Source organism: Phyllobates terribilis, unplaced genomic scaffold (genome assembly GCF_046119375.1).
Source record: "Phyllobates terribilis strain yellow unplaced genomic scaffold, ASM4611937v1 Scaffold_11__3_contigs__length_659146591, whole genome shotgun sequence".
Lineage (NCBI taxonomy): Eukaryota > Metazoa > Chordata > Amphibia > Anura > Dendrobatidae > Phyllobates > Phyllobates terribilis.
The window spans coordinates 600,931,841-600,950,474 of record NW_027362771.1 but is presented as its reverse complement, the minus strand read 5'-3'; positions in this window follow the sequence as shown (position 1 = coordinate 600,950,474).

The following is an 18,634-nucleotide window of genomic DNA, read 5'->3' as shown; positions in this document are numbered from 1 at the left end:
GCACGAACAGTTATCGAACATAACCTCGAACAGCCTAATTTTTCTCAAATCGTTCGTGTTCGCCGAACGGCTCGAACACCGCCCAAAACAGCTCGAATTTGAGATTGGCGAACAGTTTGAGTAGAACAACGCTCATCTCTAATCATAACTGGATTTTTTCTCAGTAATGATGAAAATTAATGTTAATATGCAGTTTGAGTGTACAGCGGGGTGGGGGGAGGGGCAGGGGATGGATCTCTGCAGGAATAATGAAGATCTCCATTTTTTTTTCTCTTTCCCGCATTTACAGTAGGGAGGTTCAATCTGTCAGCCTATCAGCAGCGCACACACGGAGCGAAGTGCTTTTTTTCACACAAGCAAGGGCATGTGTCATTGGCAGTGTATCTCACATGTCCTTGCCCTATAAGACCAAGCCATTTTCCCCGTCGCCACCATTTTCTCACTGCTGCAGCTGCGTGTTAGACGGCACCGCTGTTGCTGTGTGCGCTATACCTTGTTAATTTCAAGCCAATTTTCGCACAAATCTACAGATAACTTGGGAGTAGGGAATAGTTGTGATTGCAGTCCTTTTAAGGACTAGGTTACAGCATTTCCTACGACTTTTATCAGGCAGGTCTGTGCTCTTAAATAGATAGGTTGTGGGAGTAAAGACTAATTGTAATTGGAGTCCTTTTCAGGACTAGGTTACATCAATTCCTATCAGTTTTTGCCAGGCAGGTCTGTGCCAGTGCTGTGCAAGTTTTTTTCACAGCATTTGGCTGAATCTAGCAAAGCTAATCCTTTTTGGCCTATTGCAGAGTGTGTTAGTCAGTGGAGTAGCCTATCTGTGTTGCAAGATATACCACCTGTGTATAGAATACCAATTTTTTTACTGCACCTAGTGAAGTAAAATCTTTTGGGCATAGCATCATTCTATTAGTCCATCTATACTGACCTCCATCAGGTTGCAAATTGAATATAATTTTTTTCTGCATCTAGCTCTGAAAAAATATTTAGCCTTCTAGCAGTGTGTGGGACTTTCTCTATTAGTCCATCTATACTGACCTCCATCAGGTTGCAAACTGAATATATTTTTTTCTGCATCTACCTCTGAAAAAATATTGGGCTTGTAGCTGTGTGTGGGACTTATTCTATTAGACCATCTATACTGACCTCCATCAGGTTGCAAACTGAATATAATTTTTTTCTGCATCTACCTCTGAAAAAATATTTGGGCTTCTAGCTGTGTGTGGGACTTGTTCTATTACTCCATCTATACTGATCTCCATCAGGTTGCAAATTGAATATAATTTTTTTCTGCATCTAGCTCTGAAAAAATATTGGGCTTCTAGCTGTGTGTGGGACTTGTTGTATTAGTCCATCTATACTGACCTCCATCAGGTTGCAATCTGAATATATTTTTTTCTGCATCTACCTCTGAAAAAATATTGGGCTTCTAGCTGTGTGTGGGACTTGTTCTATTAATACATCTATACAGGCCTCCATCAGGTTGCAAATTGAATATAATTTTTTTCTGCATCTAGCTCTGAAAAAATATTTGGCCTTCTAGCAGTGTGTGGGACTTTCTCTATTAGTCCATCTATACTGACCTCCATCAGGTTGCAAACTGAATATAATTTTTTTCTGCATCTAGCTCTGAAAAAATATTTGGCCTTCTAGCAGTGTGTGGGACTTGTTCTATTAGTCCACCTATACTGACCTCCATCAGGTTGCAAATTCAAAATAATTTTTTGTCTGCATCTAGCTCTGAAAAAATATTTGGCCTTCTAGCAGTGTGTGGGACTTGTTCTATTAGTCCATCTATACTGACCTCCATCAGGTTGCAAATTGAATATAATTTTTTTCTGCATCTAACCCAGCCAATAGTTTTGGCCTAATACCACAGTTTGGCCACTCAGCTCTGCTCGGTTCCCATCCATTGTTTTTTTGTGCAAACAATTCCAGAGTTGTGAATTAGTTAACCACCAAAATGAGTGGAAAAAGGCCTGCTGCTGGTGGAAAGGGGAATAGGCGTGTTGGGAAGGGGAAAAAAGGTTATGTCCGTGGAGTAGGTGTTAAAGCAACAGTAACATCTGCAGAAGAAAGACCATCTTCCAGCCAAACTAAAATGTCTACTTCTTTTAGCGGACAATGTGATAAGATCCCTTTCTTACGGCCACGCCAATCGCTACAAATTCCAGATGAGGCACAAAAACAGCAGGTGCTTCAACGGATATCAAGTGCTCCTTTAAGTGGGCTCTCCTCCACATCAACTTCAACATCACAAATACTCCAGTCCTCAAAGGTGTCACCCCAATCGCACTTGCTTCCTCACAGCTCCCAAATCTCCAGCTGCCCGTCTGAGTATGAGGTAGAACAGATGGTTGAGTCTGCAGAGCTGTTTACTCATACTATAGCCTGGGAATCAGAGGTCGACTCCAGCGCTTCTGTGAATCCAGACGAGGAAATGATCTGCACTGATGCCCAGAATCTTTATGAGTCGGATCCAGGACCAGACGCAGAAGGTTCTGACCATAATGTAGACCCTCATTCCCAAACTGTATCTCCTGTTGGTGGAGACAATGAGGAAGACGATGATGAGACTCAAATACCTGATTGGAGCGACAACTTTAGTTTTTTGTCAGGGCAGGAACAGGTTGGCTCTGAGGACGACGGGTGTGATAACGCACAGGGTGATGATGATGAGGTTGGAGATCCCACTTACTGTCAACCCACAGTCAGCCAAGAGATGAGGTCAGCAGAGGAGGTGGAGGAAGATGCTAGTGACGACGAGGTCAGGTTGCGCCTTCCTGGACAGAGACGTAGCACTGGAAGCACGTCAACAACTGCATCCTCAAACACAACTCTGCCTCTCACCACAAGTCGTGGTGGCTCTTCAGGTCGCATGGGTGCTAAGCCTTGCATAGCCTGGGCATTTTTTCAGATCGATAAAGATGACCCAACTCGTGTTATCTGTAACATTTGTCAGCAAAAGCTAAGTAGAGGCCAAAAAATACATAATTTGAGTACTTCATGCATGAACCGGCACATGGACATGAAGCATAAGTTGCAGTGGGAAGCTCAGTGTGCTACAATGCAGCCTAGCTGGCCGGGCCAACCACCGTCTGCCATATCTTGTGCATCCGCGGCCTCTTCATCCTCTGTGACTGGAGGGACAGCAGTCACACCTGTTTTGGGGCGCAGACCTGCCACCTCTTTACCCGCAACAGCCAGCGTGATTGGCAGGTCATCATTTTCTTTGGAGGTGGTAACACCAGCTGGTGTTGAGCGCTGTCCGACATCGATAGCACCACCTTTGGATCAAGGCAACCAAACATGTCCGCCTGCATCTTCCTCACAGACCGGCAGTTTGCCTGGGACACCCTTATCAACCCCGTCTAAGCACAATAGCCAGCCCTCGGTCCCTCAGATGTGGACAAGTAAAAGACCATTTCCTCCTAGCCATGAGAAAGCTAAGAGGTTGAATTTCACCATCTGCAAGCTCTTGGCTACAGAAATGCTGCCTTTCCGCCTGGTGGACACAGAGGATTTTCGAGACCTTATGTCCGTCGCAGTGCCCCAGTACCAGATGCCCAGTCGGCACTACTTCTCAAAGAAAGGTGTGCCTGCGCTCCACCAGCATGTCGCACACAACATCACCGCTTCTTTGAGAAACTCTGTGTGTGACAGGGTGCATTTCACCACAGACACTTGGACGAGTAGGCATGGACAGGGGCGTTACATGTCGCTGACTGGGCACTGGTTAACTATTGTGACAGCAGGACAAGGGGCTGCTGTCCAAGTCTTGCCGTCCCCACGAGTTGTGCGTCAATCCTCTTTATGTCAAAGTTCCTCCACTGCTTCTGCCTCCTCAACCTCCTCTCGGTCTTCCACCTGCACCCAAAGCCTGTCTGGTCATGCCACAAGCTTTCTAACTGCGCAGAAGGGATCCTGCACACCTCCTTACTATGCTGGCAGTAGGGCTCAACGTCATCAGGCGGTTTTTACTTTGAAATGTCTGGGAAATGTGAGTCACACAGCTGAGGAGTTGTGGTCAGCTCTGGAGAACCAATTTCATGAATGGTTGTCTCCACTGGACCTGAAACCAGGGAAGGCCGTGTGCGACAATGCTGCAAACCTGGGTGCGGCCCTTCGCCGGGGCAATGTCACACACGTGCCTGGTATGGCTCACGTGTTGAACCTGGTTGTCCAGCAATTTTTAGCCCACTATCCCAGACTAGATGGCCTTCTGCAGAGGGCACGGTCGCTGTGTGCTCACTTCCGCCGTTCGCATCCCGCAGCTCAGCGACTTACATCTCTACAGAAGTCGTTGGGCCTGCCACTTCACCGGCTAAAATGTGATGTGCCTACCCGGTGGAATTCAACTCTGCACATGTTGCAGCGACTGTGGCAGCACCGATAAGCCCTGGTGCAATACGTTCTGACGTATAGCCTGGGCCAACGAGATCCAGACGTGGGGCAAATCACGCTGGAGGAGTGGTCTCAGATCAGGGACCTATGCACCCGTCTGCACAGTTTTGAAATGGCGACGAAGATGTTTAGTGCTGACCATGCCATTATCAGCATGACTATTCCGGTGATTTACATGGTGGAGCACATGTTAAACAGAATTCGGAGTGAGGTGGTGGCACAAGAGGAGGTGGAGGAAGTAGAGGAGGAGGAGTTGTATGTGGAAGGGCTAACATCTGCAAGGTCCAGACGGTCGGCAGCACCAAGGCGGCAGGCATGTGAGGGTGGGGGAGATGATTTTACCAGGGCGCATGGTAGCAGCCAAACTAGTGAGGAAGGTGCAGGAGCCCAGGAAGAAGTGGAGGACGAACTGATGGAAGACTCATCAGATGAGGGAGACCTTGATCACATTTCTGTTGTGCGAGGTTTGGGGGAGAGGACAGAGGAAGGAAGCATGATTGTTACCTCGCCACCAACACAACAGGGACTTGGTGCTCCTGGATGCGCAACACACATGAGTGCCTTCTTGCTGCACTACCTGCAACATGACCCTCGAATTGGGAGAATTAGAAATAATCCTGACTACTGGGTTGCCACACTGTTAGATCCCCGGTACAAAAGTAAATTTGCAGAAATTATTCCTGCCATAGAAAGGGATGCACGCATGCAGGAGTATCAGCAGAGACTGTTGCAGAATCTTACATGTGCTTTTCCACAAAACACCAGTGGTGCACGTAGTGAATCTCACAGTTCCAACTTGCCAACCGTTGGACCGTCAAGTGTTCAGCACTCAAACCATAACAGAACCACAGTATCTGCTGGTAACATCAATTTTGCGCAATCATTTCACCACTTTTTTAGCCCATCCTTTGCAAGGCCACAGGAGACAAGAAGTCTGACACATAGTCAACGCCTAGAGACGATGGTACAGGAGTATCTCCAAGTAAACATTGAAGCCATGACTGTGTCACTGGACCCTTGCTCTTTTTGGGCTTCCAATCTGGATAAATGGCCGGAGCTAGCCACTTACGCCTTGGAGATCTTGTCATGCCCCGCAGCCAGCGTTCTGTCTGAACGTGTGTTCAGCGCTGCTGGTGGTGTGCTGACAGATAAGCGCACGCGGCTCTCCACTGATAATGTAGACAGACTCACGTTCATAAAGATGAACAAATCATGGATCCGAAACGACTTTTCTACCCCTGTGTCATCCTGGGGAGAGTAAAAGATGGATGATTGGTTAAAATCACCCTACCAACCGTTTTAAGCTTTCAAATTACTAATCATGTTTATCTGTATCTTGGCTGGAAAATAACTTGGGCTTTGTAGCAGTGTGCAGCACTGATTCTATTAGGCCATCTATAATAAGCTCCACCAGATTTAAAATTACTAATCATGTTTATCTGTATCTTGGCTGGAAAATAATTTGGGCTTTGTAGCAGTGTGCAGCACTGATCCTATTAGGCCATCTATACTAAGCTCCACCAGATTTAAAATTAATAATAATTTTTAGCTGCATCTAGCCCGGAAAATAATTTTGGGGCTCCGAGATGCGCAAGACACATAAGTGCCTTCTTGCTGCACTACCTGCAACATGACCCTCATATTGTCAGAATTCGAAGTAATCATGACTACTGGGTTGCCACACTCTTAGATCCCCCAAACTTTTCGATCAACCTTTTCATTTTAATATAGACAAAAAAAATAGTCATTTTTGAAATTATAAGCATTAGCAGGTTGTTAGAAACTGAAATCAAACAGTTTTCAACTCAAAACTTTATTCTAGGTGATGTTACATTTTCACATAGGACCCCTTGTTCGAAAGGAGCTTCTGAACTCTCTCGTCCATTGAATTTGTCAGGTTTTGGATGGTTTCTGCTTCAATTGTTTTGCATGAGGACAGAATACCCTCCCAGAGCTGTTGCTTAGATGTGAACTGCCTCCCGCCATCATAGACATTTCTTTTGATGATGCTCCAGAGGTTCTGAATGGGGTAGAGGTCAGGGGAGCATGGGGGTCACACCATAAGTTTGTCCCCTTTTATGCCCATATCAGCCAGAGATGCAGATGTTTTATGTGCAGCACGAGATGGTGCATTATCATGCAAAAAAATGATCTTGCTGTGAAATACACGGTTCTTCTTCTTGAACCATGGCAGGAAGTGCTGTTTGAGAAAATCCACATATATTATGGAGTTCATCTTTAGCGCCTTCAGGGATCCTAAAGGGGCCGACAATCTCTCTCCCCATGATTCCAGCCCAAAGCATTACTCCACCTCCTCCTTGTTGGCGCTGTAGCCGTGTTTGCGTGGGGTGTCCATCAACCAGCCATCCTCCACTCCATCCATCTGGACCATCGAGCGCTGCATGGCACTCATCCGTGAACAAAACAGTTTTGAAATCAGTCTTCATGTAATGTTTGGCCCACTGGAGCCATTTCTGCTTGTGTGAAGTGGATAGAGGAGGTCGACAGGATGGCGTATGCACAGCTGCAAACCTCTGAAGGACCCTGCATCTTGTTGTTCGGGGGACGTTGGAGGCACCAGCAGCTTCAAAAACTTGTCTGCTGCTATGACAAGGCTTTTTTGCCGCTGCTCTTTTAACCTGACGTAATTGCCTGTAGGAAAGAATCCTCAATTTGCCCTTATCAGCACGCACACGTGTGTACTGTGAATCAGCTACATACTTCTTGATTGCCAAGACACTTCATCCTGATCATCGCACAATGTTGATTGTAGTCATGCCTTGACCTAAACACTCCACAATTTGTTGCTTCTCAGCAGCCGACACATCCTTTTTCTTTCCCATTTTGGCAGAAAATGTAGGCTGCTTAATAATGTGAGACAGCCTTCTTAAGTAGTCTTGCCTTTCATTGGACACACCTGCCAAACTAATTAGCACAGGTGTCTGCAATTGCTTACAGTGATATAAAGAGCCCTGACACACATCACCATCAATGAGTTTAACTGACAAACAAACAAATTCTTCCCTTATCGCTCCTAAACACTTTTTGCATAATAATTTGGAACACAGTGTACATGTGCTTTTCCACAAAACACCAGTGGTTCACGTAGTGAATCTTACAGTTCTAACTTGCCAACCGTGGTCTGTATGGAGTTGTTCAATAAAGGGCCCAAAATTAAGATAACATAGATGGGAGAGGTCTCTATGAATAGGAATTCCTAAGTATTTGATACCCTGTGAGGGCCAGGCAAAGGGAAAGTTGGACTGGATGGAATCCTATATGGATTTGGGGAGGGAGACATCGAGGGCCTCAGACTTCGCTGCATTGATTTTAAAATTTGACCATGTAACAAAGTGATCTATTTCAGCCATAACAGCATGGATGGATATATGTGATTGAGTGATATATACTAGGACATCATCAGCAAATAGAGAGCACTTGTACTCGGTGCCTCCCACCTCAATCCACCTAATATTGGGGTTATGGCGAATTGATGAGAGCAGGTGCTCCGTCACTAGGATGTATAAGAGAGGGGACAGAGAACATCCCTGCCTTGTCCCATTGGTGATTGTGAAAGGTGATGAAAATGTTCTGACGCGCCCCCTGGGCCTTGGGACACCCGGAGCTGGACCCTTTTTGGTGGATGCTGGTGGTTGTAGTCTCCGTGGCGGCGACCCGGTTCCGTGGCTCAGGGCGGTCAAACCAGTGGCGGAACTATTTACGTGGTTTTGATGTTTAAATGTCCGACTACGCCACCCGTGGATTGCGGTCAGAGTGAACCGCCGCTCCATGGCAGACCGCTGAGGCTGGTGTTGTGGGTGCAGCAGAGCGTAGCATAACTCCCCACGGGAGGAGTATAGCCTCAGGGCAGGAGGATGGGGGTGATGGTGCAGGGCAGCAGCAGTAACGACACGGAGTCAGTGATGCAGTCCAGGGCCTTTACTCACAGTTCTTATTATCCAGACCACGTCTGCAGGTAACGGCTGCCCACGTCGTACTGTGCTCACCAGGTGAGGGGCTCAGACAACTCCCAGATAACTTTGGAGCGCTTCACAGGACCCCCTTTGTGTGTCCTTTGTCTGGCCTTTCTTACCAACCCTTCTGTCCGGCTGCCTCGGGCCTCCTCTTGGTAAACTTGGCGCCAGTTTCCCTGACCCTATGTGGTGCCTTCCTAGCGGGTGTAGCGAGGGGCTGCGCCACATAAAATGTCACAGCCTCCTGTTTCTAGCTGAGGGTCGTTTCCTGCCTCCACTAGTTTCGGGGACCGGTCTCCCCCTTTGGCCTGACCCCTCCACGCAGATGGATTCGGGCGTGCGGTGGCGACTCGCCCATCCGCACCCCTGGGATCCCTTCGTTCCTCGTTCCTGGAGCCTTCTCCGCTCCTCTTCCTTCCTTCTCCCTCTTCCAGGCCTGGGCCTCTGTTACTAGGCCCGCCTCCAGAGCAGAGCTCATGCAGAGCCCCTGCTCCCTGCCACTTCTGCTCAGACTTCTCTGGACTGAACTAAGATGGTGCCCACCTTTTATACTCCCTTCTCAATGCACCCAGGAACTGCTTCCTCCCTGCTCCTGCCCTACAGGGTTCCCCTTCCTCAGTGTTCCCTCCCCCCACTCCAGCCAGGGACAGGGACTGTCGTGCCCATCTCAGGGGCATATTGGTCGCCCTGCCCCACGGCAATGTGGTGTAATGCATGCAGGTGTCGGGTCCTGATCCACACTCCATCCTTACCTGAGAGTGAGATATCACACCTCTGGGTGAGGTGCAATACCTCTGTAGCAACCGAGCCCTCAGGGTAATACAGTTCCATTTATCTTCAGCCTAGGTGACGTATTGCGATACAGGGCCGTGATTTTGGCTATAAAAGGGTCCCCTAGACCCCTACCCCAAGCTTTTTAAGAGAATCATATAAGGCGTGCCAGGAGACTCTATGGAATGCTTTCTCAGCATCCAACGAGAGTATCTAATTACAAATTTTTAACTGCATCTAGCCCAGGAAATACTTTGTGCCTAGTAGCAGTGTCTGCTAGTCAGCGGATTATCCCGGCTGTTAAGCAAGCTACACCACCTGTAGTTTTGACACTTAATTTTTTCAAAGGAAATGCTTCGGGACCACGGGATACTCACTGAAGAGCATCAGGAGGCACCCCAAGGCATAGGGGCTGGGACTGGCAGTAGGATGCCTTGCGGTGGACAGCCGAGCTCGATCTTTATAAAAGCTTTTTAACTGCAGCAGCTTTAGTGGACGCTACTGGAGCTGGAATTACGCGGCTGCTGGCATGAGACTTGCTCTCCAATAGATCCTTGTAAATGGATTTAAAGTGTATTCATTCAAATTAGAGAGACAATTTAAATTAAAAAGCTTAGAGCTGCCTCCACCACAGGGGGCTCGCTCGACCCACCAGCGGACAGGCACCAGTATTGGGAGAGGGGGGCTGGCCGTCAGGGTTCACCGCGGCTCTGGCACAAACCCGGCGACACGGAGGTGGCACGGGCAGGAGCGGACTGAACGTGTCTGCTTCTCACTTTTTGGATTTTAGAAGGGCATGACATGCCTATATCTGTGTCTCCCCCTCCTTTTACTCCTCCACCACTTTTCTTTTCGCATGACTATATGTACTTGTCACTTTTCCATGTGTTAGTTGTGTCTTCAGAGCAGTTTGTCAGTTTTTGGACACCTTTGAAGGTGTTTTCTATGTGTTTCTATGTGTTTTTGTTTGCCTGCCATTGGTTTTAACGGTGTTCGAAGGTGTTCGACGAACAGTTCGACGAACAGTTCGGCGAACACACGGGTGTTCGACGAACCGAACCGAACTCGAACACTACGGGGGTGGCTCAACACTACTCAGCAGTACCTGACGAACATCCCTCCAGTAAGAGGGCTGATCAGCGGAGAACACCAAGATATCATCCAGGTACACCACCACGCAGGAATATGTCATTCACTCGGAAGATGTCATTCACTAACTCCTGGAAGATGGCTGGAGCATTACAGAGACCGAAAGGCATCGCGCGGTACTCATAGTGACTAGAGATGAGCGGTGTTCGACTAGAACTGTTCGCCAATCTCAAATTCGAGCTGTTTTGGGCGGTGGTCGAGTTGTTCGACGAACCCGAACGATTTGCAAAAAATTCGGCTGTTCGAGGTTATGTTCGATAACTGTTCGTGCACCAAAAGCGTGTCCTGCATGTCTGGCGCTATTTAGAGCACCAATCATGCAGGGATTGCCTGCCACTCACTGTAATGCCACAGCCATGGTGGTTGTGGCATTACAGTGATTGCCCAAATCGATGGGAACAGTGCCAACAGTGAAACATGAAAAGCCGGCAATTCAGCAGCGGCATACACCGGTACCCGACAATTTAGAACCGAAAGAATAGAGCTTCACACATAGATTAGATAGATATAAACATGTCAGTCACATATATACGAAGTACAGTGACAGTGTTGCTTACTGTACTTGTCATTTAGCGTAAAGGATTTATCAAAAAAAATAATAGTGTTTTCATGCACCGTCTCTTTAAAAAAGCCGGCCGGCAATTCAGCAGCGGTACCCGACAATTTAGAATAGAAGGAATAGAGAATCACACATAGATTAGATAGATAGAAACATGTCAGTCACATATATACGAAGTACAGTGACAGTGTTGCTTACTGTACTTGTCATTTAGCGTAAAGGATTTAACAAAAAAAATAATAGTGTTTTCATGCACCGTCTCTTTAAAAAAGCCGGCCGGCAATTCAGCAGCGGTACCCTACAATTTATAACAGACAGAATAGAGCTTCACACATAGATTAGATAGATATAAACATGTCAGTCACATTTATAAGAAGTACAGTTATAGTGTTGGTTACTGTACTTGTCATTTAGTATTAAAATAAAGGATTTACTATTAAAAAAATTGGCGTGGGGTTCCCCTTAATTTTAGGCTCTAGCGGAGGTTAAGCAGACAGCTGGGGCAGATGTTTGAAGCCTGGGAAGGGGGTAATACCCACGGAGCTTCCCAGGCTACTAATATCAGCCCCCAGCTGAATACATAGCCTTTACTAGCTATTAAAATGGGGGACCCCCCCAAAAAAATGACGTGGGGTCCCCCCTAATTTAATAGCTAGCAAAGGCTAGGCAGACAGCTGGGGGCTGATATTAATAGCCCAGGAAGGGAGCCATGAATATTGGCCCCCTCCCAGGCTAGAAACACCAGCTGTCAGCCGCCCCAGAAATGGCGCATTCATAGGATGCGCCAATTCTGGCACTTAGCCTCGCTCTTCCACGCTGCCCTGTAGCGGTGGCAGGGGGTAATAGGGCTGGGGTTGATGTCAGCTTATAATGCTAGCTGACATCAAGCCCAGGTTAGTAATGGAGAGGCGTCTATAAGACACCCCCATTACTAACCCCATAGTCAAAGTTAAAAGAAAACACAAACACCCAGAATAAAGTCCTTTAATTGAAATAAACACACAATCCTTTATTGTTCTAAATTAAACCATACTTACCATCACGCCCATTCCAGCTGAAGCTAACGATCTCCTGCAATAAAAGAAAAATAATAAAGCAACCTCATCCTTACCTTTCCATGGTTCCCACGACAGCTTCAGCTCTGCTACATCGAGATGACAGAACGCCGCCATCCAGCCTGTCATCCCGCAGACACTGAGAAGAGCAGGCTTGCTTGCGCTCCACATTGTCTCTCTGTGACGGCATAAAGATGAGCCGAGGTCATGTCCAATGAACTCGGCTCACCTCATGCACGTCACTGACAGCGTGGGAGAATTCTCCTGCACTCAGCACTTCAGCGTGAGAATTTTCCCACGCTGTCAGTGACGTGCATGAGGTGAGCTGAGTTCATTGGACATGACCTCGGCTCATCTGGATGCCGTCACAGCGAGACACTGAGGAGCGCAAGCATGCCTGCTCTTCTCAGTGTCTGCGGCATGACAGGCTGGATGGCAGCGTTCTGCTGCGGTCCAGCCTGTCATCTCGATGTAGCAGAGCTGAAGCTGTCGTGGGAACCATGGAAAGGTAAGGATGAGGTTGGTTTATTATTTTTCTTTTATTGCAGGAGATCGTTGGCTTCAGCTGGAATGGGCGTGATGGTAAGTATGGTTTAATTTAGAACAATAAAGAATTGTGTGTTTATTTCAATTAAAGGACTTTATTCTGGGTGTTGTGTTTTTTTAAATACTTTACTAGAAATTCATGGCGGTCATGTCTAATACTGGCGTGACCCCATGAATTTTGGGCTTGGGGCCAGCTGATAATACCAAGCTGGCCCTAACCCCTTTATTACCCAGTGAGCCACCGCACCAGGGCCCTGGATGAGTTGGGTACAGCGCCAGAAGATGGCGCTTCTATGAACGCGCCATTTTCCGGGGTGGCTGCGGACTGCAATTTGTAGCGGGGGGGGGCCCAGAAAGCTTGGGCCTCCCTGCGCTGCAGATTCCAGCCCCCAGCTGCCTAGTTGTACCTGGCTGGACACAAAAATAGGGCGAAGCCCCACGTATTTTTTTTTTAATTATTTCATGAAATTCATGAAATAATTAAGAAAAAAAGGGCTTCCCTATATTGTTGTGTCCGGCCAGGTACAAATAGTCAGCTGGTGGTTGGGGGGCAGCCCGTTCCTGCCTGCTGTACCTGGCTGGACACAAATATAGTGCGAAGCCCCACTTCAATTTTTTTTAATTATTTCATGAAATTCATGAAATAATTAAGAAAAAAAGGCCTTCCCTATATTGTTGTGTCCGGCCAGGTACAAATAGGCAGCTGGTGGTTGGGGGCAGCCCATTCCTGCCTGCTGTACCTGCCTGGACACAAATATAGTGCGAAGCCCCACTTCAATTTTTTTAAATTATTTCATGAAATTCATGAAATAATTAAAAAAAAATTGACGTGGGGCTTCGCACTATATTTGTGTCCAGTCAGGTGCAGCAGGCAGGAACGGGCTGCCCCCAACCACCAGCTGCCTATTTGTACCTGGCCGGACACAATATAGGGAAGCCCTTTTTTTCTTAATTATTTCATGAAATAATTTAAAGAAAATTGACGTGGGGCTTCGCCCTGTTTTTGTGTCCAGCCAGGTGCAACTAGGCAGCTGGGGGCTGGAATCCGCAGCGCAGGGAGGCCCAAGCTTTCTGGGCCACCCCCGCTGCAAATTGCAGTCCGCAGCCACCCCGGAAAATGGCGCATTCATAGAAGCGTCATCTTCTGGCGCTGTACCCAACTCATCCAGGGCCCTGATGCGGTGGCTCACTGGGTAATAAAGGGGTTAGGGCCAGTTTGGCATTATCAGCTGGCCCTAAGCCCAAAATTCATGGGGTCACGCCAATATTAGACATGACCACCATGAATTTCTAGTAAAGTATTTAAAAAAAACACAACACCCAGAAAAAAGTCCTTTAATTGAAATAAACACACAATTCTTTATTGTTCTAAATTAAACCATACTTACCGTCACGCCCATTCCAGCTGAAGCCAACGATCTCCTGAAATAAAAGAAAAATAATAAAGCAACATCATCCTTACCTTTCCATGGTTCCCATGACAGCTTCAGCTCTGCTACATCGAGATGACAGGCTGGACCGCAGCAGAACGCTGCCATCCAGCCTGTCATCCCGCAGACACTGAGAAGCGCAGGCTTGCTTGCGCTCCACAGTGTCTCTCTGTGAGGGCATCCAGATGAGCCGAATTAATGTCCAATGAACTCAGCTCACCTCCTGCACGTCACTGACAGCGTGGGAAAATTCTCCTGCACTCAGCGCTTCAGCGTGGGAGAATTCTCACACTGAAGCGCTGAGTGCAGGAGAATTCTCCCACGCTGTCAGTGACGTGCAGGAGGTGAGCTGAGTTCATTGGACATGAGCTCACCTTATGCACGTCACTGACTGCGTGGGAAAATTCTCCTGCACTCAGCGCTTCAGCGTGGGAGAATTCTCACGCTGAAGCGCTGAGTGCAGGAGAATTCTCCCACGCTGTCAGTGACGTGCAGGAGGTGAGCTGAGTTCATTGGACATGAGCTCACCTTATGCACGTCACTGACAGCGTGGGAGAATTCTCCTGCACTCAGCGCTTCAGCGTGAGAATTTTCCCACGCTGTCAGTGACGTGCATGAGGTGCGCCGAGTTCATTGGACATGAACTCGTCTCATCTTTATGCCGTCACAGCCAGACACTGCAGAGCGCAAGCATGCCTGCGCTTCTCAGTGTCTGCGGGATGACAGGCTGGATGGCAGCGTTCTGCTGCGGTCCAGCCTGTCATCTCGATGTAGCAGAGCTGAAGCTGTCGTGGGAACCATGGAAAGGTAAGGATGAGGTTGCTTTATTATTTTTCTTTTATTGCAGGAGATCGTTGGCTTCAGCTGGAATGGGCGTGATGGTAAGTATGGTTTAATTTAGAACAATAAAGGATTGTGTCTTTATTTCAATTAAAGGACTTTATTCTGGGTGTTTGTGTTTTCTTTTAACTTTGACTATGGGGTTAGTAATGGGGGTGTCTTATAGACGCCTCTCCATTACTAACCTGGGCTTGATATCAGCTGGCATTATAAGCTGACATCAACCCCAGCCCTATTACCCCCTGCCACCGCTACAGGGCAGCGTGGAAGAGCGAGGCTAAGTGCCAGAATTGGCGCATCCTATGAATGCGCCATTTCTGGGGCGGCTGACGGCTGGTGTTTCTAGCCTGGGAGGGGGCCAATATTCATGGCACCCTTCCTGGGCTATTAATATCAGCCCCCAGCTGTCTGCCTAGCCTTTGCTAGCTATTAAATTAGGGGGGACCCCACGTCATTTTTTTGGGGGGGTCCCCCATTTTAATAGCTAGTAAAGGCTATGTATTCAGCTGGGGGCTCATATTAGTAGCCTGGGAAGCTCCGTGGGTATTACCCCCTTCCCAGGCTTCAAACATCTGCCCCAGCTGTCTGCTTAACCTCCGCTAGAGACTAAAATTAAGGGGAACCCCACGCCAAATTTTTAATAATAAATCCTTTATTTTAATACTAAATGACAAGTACAGTAACCAACACTATAACTGTACTTCTTATAAATGTGACTGACATGTTTCTATCTATCTAATCTATGTGTGAAGCTCTATTCTGTCTGTTATAAATTGTCGGGTACAGATGCTGAATTGCCGGCCGGCTTTTTTAAAGAGACGGTGCATGAAAACACTATTATATTTTTTAATAAATCCTTTACACTAAATGACAAGTACAGTAAGCAACACTGTCACTGTACTTCATATATATGTGACTGACATGTTTCTATCTATCTAATCTATGTGTGATGCTCTATTCCTTCTTGTCTAAATTGTCGGGTACCGGTGTATGCCGCTGCTGAATTGCCGGCCGGCTTTTTTAAAGAAAGCGTCTTCTGAGCAGTTTGTCAGCTTTTGGACACCTTTGAAGGTGTTTTCTTTGTGTTTCTATGTGTTTTTGTTTGCCTGCCATTGGTTTTAACGGTGTTCGACGGTGTTCTAAGGTGTTCGACGAACAGTTCGACGAACAGTTCCTCGAACATCCCGGTGTTCGACGAACCGAACCCGAACACTACGGGGGTGGCTCAACACTAATAGTGACCATCCCAAGTGTTGAATGCCGTCTTCCACTCATCTCCATGGCAAATCTGGACCAGATTGTATGCCCCACGAAGATCGAGCTTAGTGAAGATCTTTGCGCCTTTTAGGCGGTCAAACAGCTCCGAGATGAGAGGCATACATGGACGAAGAGAGCCGGTCGGAGGTGAACTGGTGTGCCAGGAGCTCAAAGTGCAGCGTGCACTGATTTATGAAGCCCCGACATAGGGCAGGGTCATCACCAAAATGTGGAGGTGCAGAAAGCTGGGGTCCAAAGCCGGATGCCACAGCGCCACTAGGTTGAGGTGCCACCGGAGCGGGTGCCACTCAGTTAGAGGCGGACACAGTCGGGGTGGACAGCAAGTCCAACGTGGAGTTGACTGTCCGCAGATAGGACAGGATAGTATCCTGTTGGGATCTCTGGCGAGAGACCTCTTGGTACAGGTCTGAGAGCGAAGGAGCCTGGGAGCCACCGCATTCCATGGCCTGTGCAAACTGTTACGGATCCGGGTGATGGAACCTCTGTGCTGTGATACAAGGAGGGACCATAGGGGCATAACTAAGTGCCTACCCGGACCGACCCGGGCCACACGGCGGCTTAGTCAACTGTTAGCACACAAACAACAATCTTGCAAAGGCACCTCCATTTTGGAGGAGGTGCCTTATATAGGGGAAGTCCTCCCGCCATTGGCTGGGGACTCTTTAGGACGGCGCACGCAGCCCCTTTAAGAGGGAGGGAGCACGCGTGCCCTAAGCACAGTGCCTGGGGAACTGCACATGGTGCGCGCACCCCGGGCAGTCGCAGGAGGGGAGCCAGATGATGCCGGACAGGGACCGCGGCAGTGAGGGGATCAGCGTCTCTGCCCGTCAGGAGGCAGAGACACCGACGCTACACCTGGTTCTTCAAAGTAGAAATGGTCTTTTAGAATCCCAACATAAACCTAGTTGGACAGAACTAAAAAGATTATTTAATAACGGGATTCATTTTAAGTCAACTATCCTATCACATCTGTTAGACTTTTCTTTGTCAAATCCACTAAATCTAGTAACAAAATCTTCGATTCTAGCCTGGAAATTTCTGCACAATGATTCCTGCCAAAAACCTCAGTATTACCAGTAGATATAATACCCATTTTGTTTATATATGCGGCTAATCCAAGCTTTGACTTCAAGCTATGGGAAAGGATAGGCATCACTAACTTAGGGAAAGTATTAGGACTAGTGTTGAGCATTCTGATACTGAAATATCGGGTATCGGCCGATATTCGCGGTATCGGAATTCCGCTACTTAATTCCGATACTTTTGCAATATCGTATACCGGAATCGGAAGTTCCCATAATGCAATGAGCCATTTTCATTTTATTCAGCCAATGAGGATCCTAAGAAGTGTGGGCACATCCTGTTAGGCATGTAGGCATCTTAACTAATGGCATGGCTGTGATTGGCTGCTGAAATGATGTCATGATGCACTATAAAAGCCGCCGCCGCCATTTTGAGCTCACTCTGCTGTGAATTCAGTTAGGGATAGGACGCCGTTGTTCTGAGGGACAGTTTTAGCTACCTACTTGGTCTATTCTGCTTTACCCAAGCTACTTTATAAATCGCTGTGCCTTGCAGTGCTAGTGCACAGTTCTCTGTGCTGTTCACCGCTTTCTGCAAGGTCTCTGTGTGTGAGTGCAGCTCACCCTGTAGTGTGTGCTTCAACCACGTCTGGTTGTAGTGCACTCAGTGTGTGTCACTGCCTCATACATTGTCCTTTTTTGCCAATTCAGAATTTTTCCTGATATCTCCTATTAGTGTGGTGATTCCATCCGTATTCAGCTAAATTAGTTCCAAACACACTATATAGGAGTAGATAGAGAAATTTTTTTGGTCTTGCAGCGCTAGTGCACAGTGCTCTGCATTTGTACTGTTCACCACTGTCTGCAAGGTCTGGTGTGTGAGTGCAGCTCACCCTGTAGTGTGTGCTTCAACCACGTCTGGTTGTAGTGCACTCAGTGTGTGTCACTGCCTCATACATTGTCCTTTTTTGCCAATTCATAATTTTTCCTGATATCTCCTATTAGTGTGGTGGTTCCATCCGTATTCAGCTAAATTGGTGTTCCAAACACACTTTATAGGAGTAGATAGAGAATTTTTTTTGGTCTTGCAGCGCTAGTGCACAGTGCTCTGCATCTGTACTGTTCACCGCTGTCTGCAAGGTCTGGTGTGTGAGTGCAGCTCACCCTGTAGTGTGTGCTTCAACCACGTCTGGTTGTAGTGCACTCAGTGTGTGTCACTGCCTCATACATTGTCCTTTTTTGCCAATTCATAATTTTTCCTGATTTCTCCTATTAGTGTGGTGGTTCCATCCGTATTCAGCTAAATTGGTTCCAAACACACTATATAGGAGTAGTTAGAGGAGCCTTTCTGCAGCATTGGGCCCTGCAGCCCCAGCCAGATTAGTATTAGCCTATTTTTTGCAGCCTCATCTATTGCATTGTAGGCTACCTTCCTACATTGTAATAGCTACAAAAAGTTTGTGATACTATCGTTATTACATCTTTAGGCACATCCAGTGTCTTTTTGTGACAAAAAAAACCTAAATAAAGTTCACCAAACACTCCACTTTACAGTTGTGTAGGCCGCATTAGCTCATATTAAAGTCTAGTCCACACTTTA